Consider the following 10,408-nt stretch of genomic DNA (forward strand, 5'->3'; position numbering starts at 1 on the left):
CGTACAATCTAATTCGTACAATTTAGTACGATTTGCTCATCCCCCAATGACGGTTGGGGTTAGGGGTGGGGTGCCACGCCTCCTTTTTAAAATCGTACCATTTCGTATGACTGAACTTGTACGAATTCGTATGAATTAGCCACTAAACTGGCAAAACGTAAAGTAGTTAAGTTTTCTCGTGAGATCAGGCTGGTATATCTGTATGTCTTAAGCAATGAGTAGACATTTTGGACAACACAATCTCACGGCAATTCGTAACCTTTTTTGTGGCTAATTCGTATGAATTCGTACAATCTAATTCATACAATTTAGTACGATTTGCTCATCACCCAATGACGGTTGGGGTTAGGGGTGGGGTTAGGTGCCACGCCTCCTTTTAAAAATCATACCATTTCGTATGACTGAACTTGTACGAATTCATACAAATTATCTAATAAACTGGCAAAACGTAAAATGCTTACGTTTTCTAGTGAGATCAGGCTGTTTTGGACCTGCATAGGCTCATAACTAGGGCCAGATTGAATCTGTGGATGTTTTCTGCTATTTCTGCGGAGAATTTTGGCAAAAATCTGCGGATTTCAGCGGAATTATTTTGGCAGTATCATAACTAAAACCTTAATATGTGAAATAAAAAATAATATCTTTTAAACTTTTATTTAATGTTTAAAATGCAAATCCAATTAGATTCACTTGATTTGGTAAACAAAGCAAGTGTCTCATAATATATCTACTAAAAGAAAGAAAATAATAATGTACAAAATGCACTGTACATAAATCAGATGAACATTTTCATATTAGTCAATAATATTACTGTAATTAATTTAAAAACTAAATAAATATAGATATTACTCACATTTACTCGAGGAAATAAACAGAATTAATGATGGGCTAAAAATCTGTGGAATTCTGCGCGCGCAGATTCGTGTGGGTCTACTCACAACTAAGGCGATCTGCACTAGATTTTAGACCAGCTTTCAGTTGGTCAATGGCATGGTCTAATTCAGTTCCTCCAAATAGCAACAAACCAACAATGTGCCTTAACACACCTCCTTTATAGACTAGCACACCCATGAATCCATAAAGTGGCGCAAATTGATTTGCTATTTAAACAACGTGGTGCAAAATGTGAAAATTAGGGTTGCGCTGGTCTGAAAATAGCAACAAATCATGCCAACTACGTCTTGCCTTATTGCGGCAGCTGTATGATAGGGCCCAATTTAGTTTATTAGTGATGGGTTGCAGCTGGAAGGGCATTCGCTGCGTAAAACATATGTTGAATAAGTTGGCGGTTCATCCCGCTGTGGTGACCCCAGAATAATAAAGGGACTAAGCCGAAAAGAAAATGATTAAATGAATGAGTTTGTTTGGTGGGTCGGCCCTTGCCCGGTAACACTTTACAATAAGGTTCATTAGTTAATGCATTTACTAACATGAACTAATTATGAACAACACATGTACAGCATTTACTAATCATAATTGAACATTTACTAATGCATTATTAACATTCAAGTCTGGGCTTGTTAACATTTGTTAATGCAACATGAGTTAACATGAACTAACAATGAACTACTGTATTTTCATTAACTAACATTTATTAACATGTATAAATACTGTAGTAAATGTATTGTTCAATGTTTGTTGATGTTAGTAAATGCATTAATTAACATTGACTAATGTACCTTATTGTAAAGTGTGACCCCTTGCCTTTCAGCTACCAATCTGAGCATGAGTGAACTGAAGTGACAAAAGAAACCAAATACGCAAGTCAATAGGACACACAAATAAGCTGTCTGTCATTCTGCCACATTTTTTAAAATATTTGCAACCCATATAGATTATCAGATATATTTGCATGAGCGAATCCCTCTGTGGTGAGTGTGAAGTACTGAGGAAATGGTATGTAAATGCGTGCTTTGTTTACAGCACTTGTTCGGTTTTCCCCTTTGTGGAATGACAATACGGATTTCTCCCACGGCTTGCATGGAAAGAAAGAGCCTCTAATGCAGGCACAACATAGATACTCCGGCCACTGTATAAGGTACACCTTACACTTGGTTGGACCCCCTTTTGGCTTAGATTTAACAAGGTACTGGAAATATTCCTCAGAGATGTTGCTCCATATAGACATGATAGCATCACGCAGTTGCTGCAGATTTGTCTGCTGCCTATCCATGATGCCAATCTCCCATTCCACCACATCCCAAAGGTGCTCTGTTGGATTGAGTTCTGATGACTGTGGAAGACATTTGAGTACAGTAAACTCATCGTCATGTTCAAAGAAACCAGTGTGAGATGATTTATGACATGGTGCGTTATCCTGCTGGAAGTAGCCATCAGAAGATGGGTACATTATGGTTATAAGGGATTCAGCAACAATACTCAGGTAGGCTGTGGTGTTACAACACAATCTCACGGCAATTCGTAACTTTTTCATTTAGTTTTTTCGAATTCGTACGATCTAATTCGTACATTTCAGTACGATTTGCTCATCCCCCAATGACGGTTGGGTTTAGGGGTGGGGTAAGGTGCCACGCCTCCTTTTTAAAATCATACAATTTCTTACGACTGAACTCGTACGAATTCGTACGAATTAGCCACTAAACAGCCAAAACGTAAAATACTTACGTTTTCTCGTGAGATCAGGCTGGGTGTTAACACAATGAAGAATGTTTTGGGTGAAAAGTAGAGGCTACTGCAGCTATGATGAGCTAATGCGTTAGCCATCAGGAGGAGAGCTTAGATCGGTCTCAATGAATTAAGCCTGACCCTACCCAAGCTTGTGCACCTTGTGTCCGAGCCCGATTAGGTCTGACACATTAACTGTAATATGAACCTGAGCCCAAATTAAACACAACTGTTTTTTTAATACACGTGGGCCATTAAACAGACATTCCCAATCTCAGAACTACAATTCTGATTTGTTTGATTCACATGAAAGATTTATCTTAATGAATAACGTAACAAGGACAAAGCATGGAAACTGCATTAATATTGATAATTCCTTGCATTTATAAAGTGCTTTTCTAGACGCTCAAAGCACTTCACACATTGGGAATCCACCTGGATGTTGCGACGGCAGCCATATTGCGCCAGACCGCACACCAGCTGATTAGTGGAGAGGAGACAGAGGCTGTTTCTCAATATGCATTCTTCAGCAGTCCTGCGTTCTCGTGTAACATCATCATCGGCTGCCAAAGTTCAGTTCCAATACTCAAGACCTCAAGAACGGAGGAGGCGTGAAACTTCTTGGATGTGTTCTTAGTATCGAGGACGCACTGATGCAGACTTAAGCACCGATCTAGCTCGAGAAGTCCCAGAAGTCGTTGCGAATGGAGGAGGGAGACGCAGCATTTTATTTAGTTTTAATATTAAAATTCAAAGATATCACTTATTTAGCTCAGGAGTTTCCCTAAATTAAACGGTGAATATAAACGTGACCATGGACATCTCTAATAAAGGAATAAACACATTAAGGGTGTTTGCTTGCTGAAATTCATATTAAAATCTGTTTTATTTATATTGTGCACGTATATATATATATATATATATATATATATATATATATATATATATATATATATATATATATATATTTTAATTAAAAAGGGCAAAACAATATTTATATAAATGCTGTAATGTTTAAATAATTTGTCATTTAAAATGTGTTAAGATCACATGACCATCAGGAAGAACGCAGCATCTTATTTCTCATAGGACGCGTTCTCTGTTCTTGTAGGCTGTTTCTCAATTCCAAGAACGCAGAGAACGGACTTGTGTTCTTGTGGAGATCGGTCTTGCCAGGTGTCCTCGGAAGAACGAACTCAGGAGACCGCGAGAGCAGAGAACGCGTCCTTTGAGAATTGAGATGCTGCGTTCTTCCTGATGGTCACATGACCTTCACGCGTTTTAAATGGTAAATTATTTAAACATTACAACATTCATACAACGATTTATTGTTTTTCCCCTTTTCAAAATATATACTTTGCATAAAACATTATAAATATATGTTGCACAATATAAATAAAACAGATTTTAATACGAATTTCAGCAAACAAACACCCTTAATGTGTTTATTCCTTTATTAAGATGTCCATGGTAATGTTTACTTTCACCGTTTCATTTAGGGAGACTCCTGAGGTAAATAATTCATATCTCTGAACTTTAATAATAAATCTAGATAAAATGCTGCGCTTCCCACCTCCAGTCGCAATGACTTCTGGGACTTCCAGAGCGAGTTCGGTGCTGAAGTCTGCATCGGTGCGTCCTCGATGTCAAGAACACATCCGGGAAGTTTCACGCGTCCTCCTTACTTGCGGACTTGAGTATTGGAACTGAACTTAGGCAGCTGATGATGACGTTTCACGAGAACACGAGGACGCAAGACCGCTGAATTACGCATATTGAGAAACAGCCGTAGTCTCCCGTGGTTCTTCCGAGCACACCTGGCAAGAATGGTCTCCACAAGAACACAAGCCCGTTCTCTATGTTCTTGGAATTGAGAAACAGCAAGAGTGATGAAGGCAATTATGATATGGGCATGGTTAGGAGGCCATGATGGACAGGATGCCCCTACTCTTTTTCGAAGGACATCCTGGGATATTTAACGACCACAGAGTCAGGACTTCGGTTTAACGTCTCATCCAAAAGACGACGCTCACCGAGAGAGTCCCCTTTACCATACTGGGGCATTAGGACCCACACAGACCACAGGATGAGCACCCTCTGCTGGTCTCACCAACACCACCTCCAGCAGCAACCAAGCGGTCTCCCATCCAGGTACTGACCAGGCGCAGCCCTGCCTAGCTTTAGTGGGCGAGCATGTGAGAGTTGCAGAAAGCTAGCTGCCTGCATTGTTTGTTTATTCAGAATGAATTGAAACAAATGATGACATTAAAGGCTGACTGCCATCCTTCATGCTTCATGTGGCATCTCCATCTGGCACTGAAAATATAAAGTTACATTTGCATGGCGCATGAAAGCTCATAATCCAAAGCGAGGTCTTGTGGATTTGCGCAGATGGACAGATTGAGAGATAGTGAAGGCAAGCTAACGTTCATCCTTGACACTTGATACTCTATGTTTAGAGAACAGATGAAATACAATAATTGCAGATGAATTCATCTGACCTGAAATCATGTAACAGGTTGAAAATCGAACAAAGGTTTTCTACCAGCTTGAGGCGTGTTTTTATAATCAAACTTATGAAATCAGCAATCTCAAAGACAAAACAATTATTTAATAATCCTTTAGTGCATATTTATTTTTGTAAATTTTCCTATTGGATTGGAAGGTCAGCAAGGGAAGAATCACACACACACACACATATGTTCCAACACGGGGCAGACATAAGCAAGGTATAAAAGGTAGCTTTACTTGTGTCCGAGAAGACACTCATCACGCTCCGCAGGAAGTCGAGAAAAAGGTAAGATTAGCTTTTAGAATATATTTAATATAAAAAAAGCAAATTCAGAGTCGAATAATAATAATGTTGATGTACTTATAACTATAAGAACTGTAAGATGATAATAACTATAAGAGCAGTTCAGTTAAGAGCTTTCCTTCTTTTATTATAGCCATCATGTTTTGGACAAGATACGCTGAAGCAAGCATTTTCTTGTTCTTAACGATTCATGTCGGACAACTGTATTCAAGAAATGATGTGTCTGAAAAAATGATCAAAGATGGATGTGAAGAGTGCAAACTCGAGGTGAACAAACCTTTCACGTCCATTTCACCCGGGGCTCCGGTCTATCAGTGCGTGGGCTGCTGCTTTTCGAGAGCATACCCCACACCCCTGAGGTCCAAGAAAACCATGCATGTCCCAAAAAACATCACATCAGAAGCCACTTGCTGTGTAGCAAAAGAATTTAAAATGGTAAAGTCCACATTACGATTGTTTTTGTTACGATATTTAAGGACGTTATTGTCATTTGTTGTATATAACACATGTTGTTTGTGTGTTTGTTTGTAGATCGTCATCGCTAATATCCCACTATACAACCACACAGACTGCCACTGCAGCACCTGTTTCTATCAGAAGTCTTAAAACACACTCTCTTCACATTTCTCAAATGCTCATTTCCTGTTCTTAAATCACAGTGACTCATGAAATATGTAATTTTTATGTAGCTTTCCGTATTTACTTTCAACGGTGGACATTTTATTCATAAATGTTCAAACTGTTCTTTTATAAAATGGCTGGCATAATTGTTGTAAACTTTTGCATCCACTTTGTCACTTGTTGTCACTTTCATAGAGAGCCTAAAAGGATAGCTCATCTAAAAATGGAAATTTACTCAACCTCAATTAGCTCTAAAGCAGGGGTGTCCACCCTGCTGAAAAATCCAGCTTAAACCAGCCTAGGCTGGTTGGCTGGTTTTAGCTGGTCGATCAGGCTGGTTTTAGAGGGGTTTTGGCCATTTCCAGGCTGGTTTCCAGCCATTTCCAGCCTGGTCTTAGCTGGTCAGGCTGGGAGATGACCATCTAAAACCAGCTTGACCAGCTTAGCCAAGCTGGGAGTCCAGCCAAAACCAGCTATGTCCAGCTTAAACCAGGCTGGTTAAGCTGGTTTTAGCTGGATTTGGCAGGTCACTTTTCCAGCCTGGAATGGCTGGAAACCAGCCTGGAAATGGCCAAAACCCCTCTAAAACCAGCCTGGTCGACCAGCTAAAACCAGCCAACCAGCCTAGTCTGGTTTAAGCTGGATTTTTCAGCAGGGCAACTTCGGTCTTGGAGGGCTGGTGTCCTGAAGAGTTCATCATTAACTTGCTTTAATACACCTGCCAGGAAGCTTCTAGTCCAGGGGTGTCCTAACTTGTTCCTGGAGGGCCGATGGCCTGGAGAGTTTAGTTCCAACCCTAATCAAACACACCTGAACCAGCTAATCAAGCTCCTTCTCAGGGCTTTACATTAACACCCGCCAACCCGCCAAATGCGGGTAGATTTCGGCGGTGGCGGGTAAAACAGATACTCCAACTAGCCACTTTGGCTGGTTGAAAATAATTTTCCCAGATAATAATTCTTAAAAGCAGGGTTCAACAATAAGGATCGTCCAAAATGCATGCACAGGCGATCGAGAAGCAACACGACTGACAAAAATAATTGCGTTCGCAACTTCGTGCGAGCAAAGCAGGTGAATACCGAACGAGAGGATAATAAACAGCTGAGGTGATGCGCGCTCCCGTTTCCTTTTGTGAAGCAACTGTGTCTAGAAACACAACTGATGCGATCGATTCTCTTTCAAATAGACTGAATAAAAGGGAGGAACATGCACCCACAGTCTTGCTGCTTTCAAGAGCTCCAGAGTTGACTTATTGTAAGCAGCCCCAGTTGCTTTCACTTTAACCATTCTTTGAAAAGATAATTTATGGGTCTATCATGAACCATGCGTGTGTGATCATCCTTTCATTATCACACAGTATGTTTTTACCTGCTTTCTTTTGCATTAATATGGTTTAATTATCATTTTTTACAATAACATTGCTTTAATGAGAGAATAACTCCCCATTTATGTGTAGTTAACTGGTGATCTGGGACCTTTAGTCAGGACATATGACTGTGCAAATGTTTTGTTAAATAAAAAGTTTAGTATTCAGCTATATTTTGCATGTTTTTACACATTTAAAATTTGTGGCTAAGAAATAATTAACTGTTTATTTATGGTGTGGTCAGAGATAAATTGGACAAATCCTTCATTTTGGGCTCTGAAAATTATGAAAAGTAATTGTAATATATGAAACCCTGACCCATTTGCTCATGATTATTGAGCAGGCTCATACACGACACACAAACAGTCAAATGCATGAGGAGACAAGTAGAGATAACGCAAACTCTAAATCAAGTCATTTTAGCATGTCAAAATCATATTTATGTGTATAAAATATATTTCCCCAACAATAAAATTGGCTAGTGAAAATGGTGAGTGGCCAGTAATGTTGGAAAACTACTAGCCACAGTGGCTGGTGGTCAAAAAAGTTAATGTAAAGCCCTGCTCCTACTAGATGTACTAGTAACATCCTGGCAGATGTGTTGAGGCAAGTTGGAGCTAAACTCTGCAGGAAACCGGCCCTCCAGGACCGAGTTTGGACACCCCTGTTTAAGTATATCTTAAAAGACATTGATTAGCTGTTTCAGGTGTGTTTGATTTGAGTTGGATCTAAACTCTCCAGGACACCAGCCCTTCAGGACCAAGGTTGGACACCCCTGCTCTAAAGCATAGGTCTCCAACTCTGTTTCTGTAGGGCCGCAGCTCTGCAGTTTTGCTCCAACCCTAATCAAACACACCTGATTCCACTTATCAAGGTGGTCAAGACTACTCTCAAACACCTTGATTATTTGGATCAGTTGTGTTTAAATAGGGTTGGAGCAAAACTGTGCAGAGCGGCGGCCCTACAGGAATTGAGTTTGAGACCTGTGTCAGAAACCTTTATGTGTTTCTTTCTTTTGTTGAACACAAATATTGTGGGAAAATAAGCTGGAAACATACAACCACGTCCTTTGTTGAAAAAAAAAACAAAAACAAATCAAGGTTCAAATGAATATTTTCAGTTTTTACTAAAACCTCTTGATTTTTCACTGGTGGGGATTAATGAAAGTGATGTTAAAAGACTTCAAAATTAAGTCAGACTGAATGGAGATTTAAAAGACATAAGAAAAGCATAGCATTTTAATATTTGTGTTCATGCACTATGTGCATGCTTATGTTAATTAGATATATTTGCTGCATGTCATTTGCCAAATGGTTATGTAAATTGTGCAAGTACAGTGAGTTAAATTAACTGGCTGTGCATTAAATTAATTCTACATTTCTAACGTGTTAATTACTAGAAAACTTACAAGGAAAGTTTAAATATCCTGGAAATGATTTTTGATGCGGCGATACGGTGGCTTAATGGGCAGCAACACAATGCGCAGCAACACATTTTATAAGTAGTCAGAAACTTGTAAATACCTCATGAAAGAATAAAGTTATGTTAAAACCAAGCACACCATTGTTTGTAAAATTCCCAATAAGTTTGATGTGTCAAATGACCCTCTTCCGATTGAAAAAACAAAAGTTGGATCCAAGATGGCCGTCTTTTAAATGGCCACCATAGTTACCACCCATCTTAAAAAGTTTGCCCCCTCATACATACTAATGCGTCACAAACAGGACGTTAATATCACCAACCATTCCCATTTTATTAAGGTGTATCCATATAAATAGCCCCCCTGTACTAATCTCTACAGTCTACTAATCTCAAGATCATATCTGCAGTATTCACTTGAACACTTCTGAAACACTGCCAGTGTTTACAAAGTTCTGAATTAAACACTATTAAATTTAAAACCAAGAATGCATTTGACCGATTTATTTTATAACCGAGTTCCATAAAAGACCTTATTAGCTTTTATAAGAGCTCTTCTATTAGTTATAATTCTACAAACAGCATGTGATGACTTGCAGCTATTTCTTAGTCATAAAATGTGAAAAAAAAACTAAGTATGACCAAAAAAAAAAAAAAAACATCACTGATCATGATTTTATACAGTGGGGAAAATAAGTATTAAACACGTCACCATTATTTTTTTTCCTATTTCTAAAAGTGCTGTTGACTTGAAATGTTCACTGGATGTTGGTAATAACCAAAGAAATCCATATATGCGAACAAAACCAAACAGCTTACAAATGAGTTCTGTGTAATATTATGAAATGATGCAGGGAAAGTATTGAACACATAAAGAAAGGGAAGTGTAGAAAGGCAGTGAAAGCCCAGACAGCAACTGAAATCTCTCAGTAGATCTTCAGCCACCTTCTGCCCTTCATTAGTGTAAATAAATATCAGCTGTTCGGTCCAACATCTACATAAGCAGGATGATGAAGATAAACCCAGGGTGGACATTTTCAGCAAGACAATGATCCAAAACTCTCTAATGCTTTCAGAGAAATAAAATTCAAGCCGTAAAAAAGGACATGTTCAATATTTATGTTCCCATCTATACAATAACCTTGATCTTCATAAGTCCTAACTAGGCTTCACTCACTTGACCCCATGCTCAGTTCTCGTAGCAATGGTCATTTATTTGCGATTAATTAACACACAATGTTTAGTGCACCTAAAGGCTGATTTATTCTACTGTGTCAAGCCCAAGTGTATGGTCCAGGTGCAGTCTTCTTGTGGTCGCATAGCCATTGCCGTAGCTGACGTGCACCTTTCAGAAAATGCATGTCACAATAACCTGTAGCGCAAGCTCTGTGATTGATCGGCTCGGTAACGGTGATGATAGGCTGCAATCCCGATTGTGAGTGTTTATATAGCTGCGTCCCAAATGGCACACTATACACTATGCACTATGTACTTACGCACTCAACAGGATAGTATATGTATGTAGTGTCGTCCCAAATGGCACATTAATGTTTTTTTACTAA

Source organism: Danio rerio, chromosome 17, assembly GCF_049306965.1.
Source record: "Danio rerio strain Tuebingen ecotype United States chromosome 17, GRCz12tu, whole genome shotgun sequence".
NCBI lineage: Eukaryota > Metazoa > Chordata > Actinopteri > Cypriniformes > Danionidae > Danio > Danio rerio.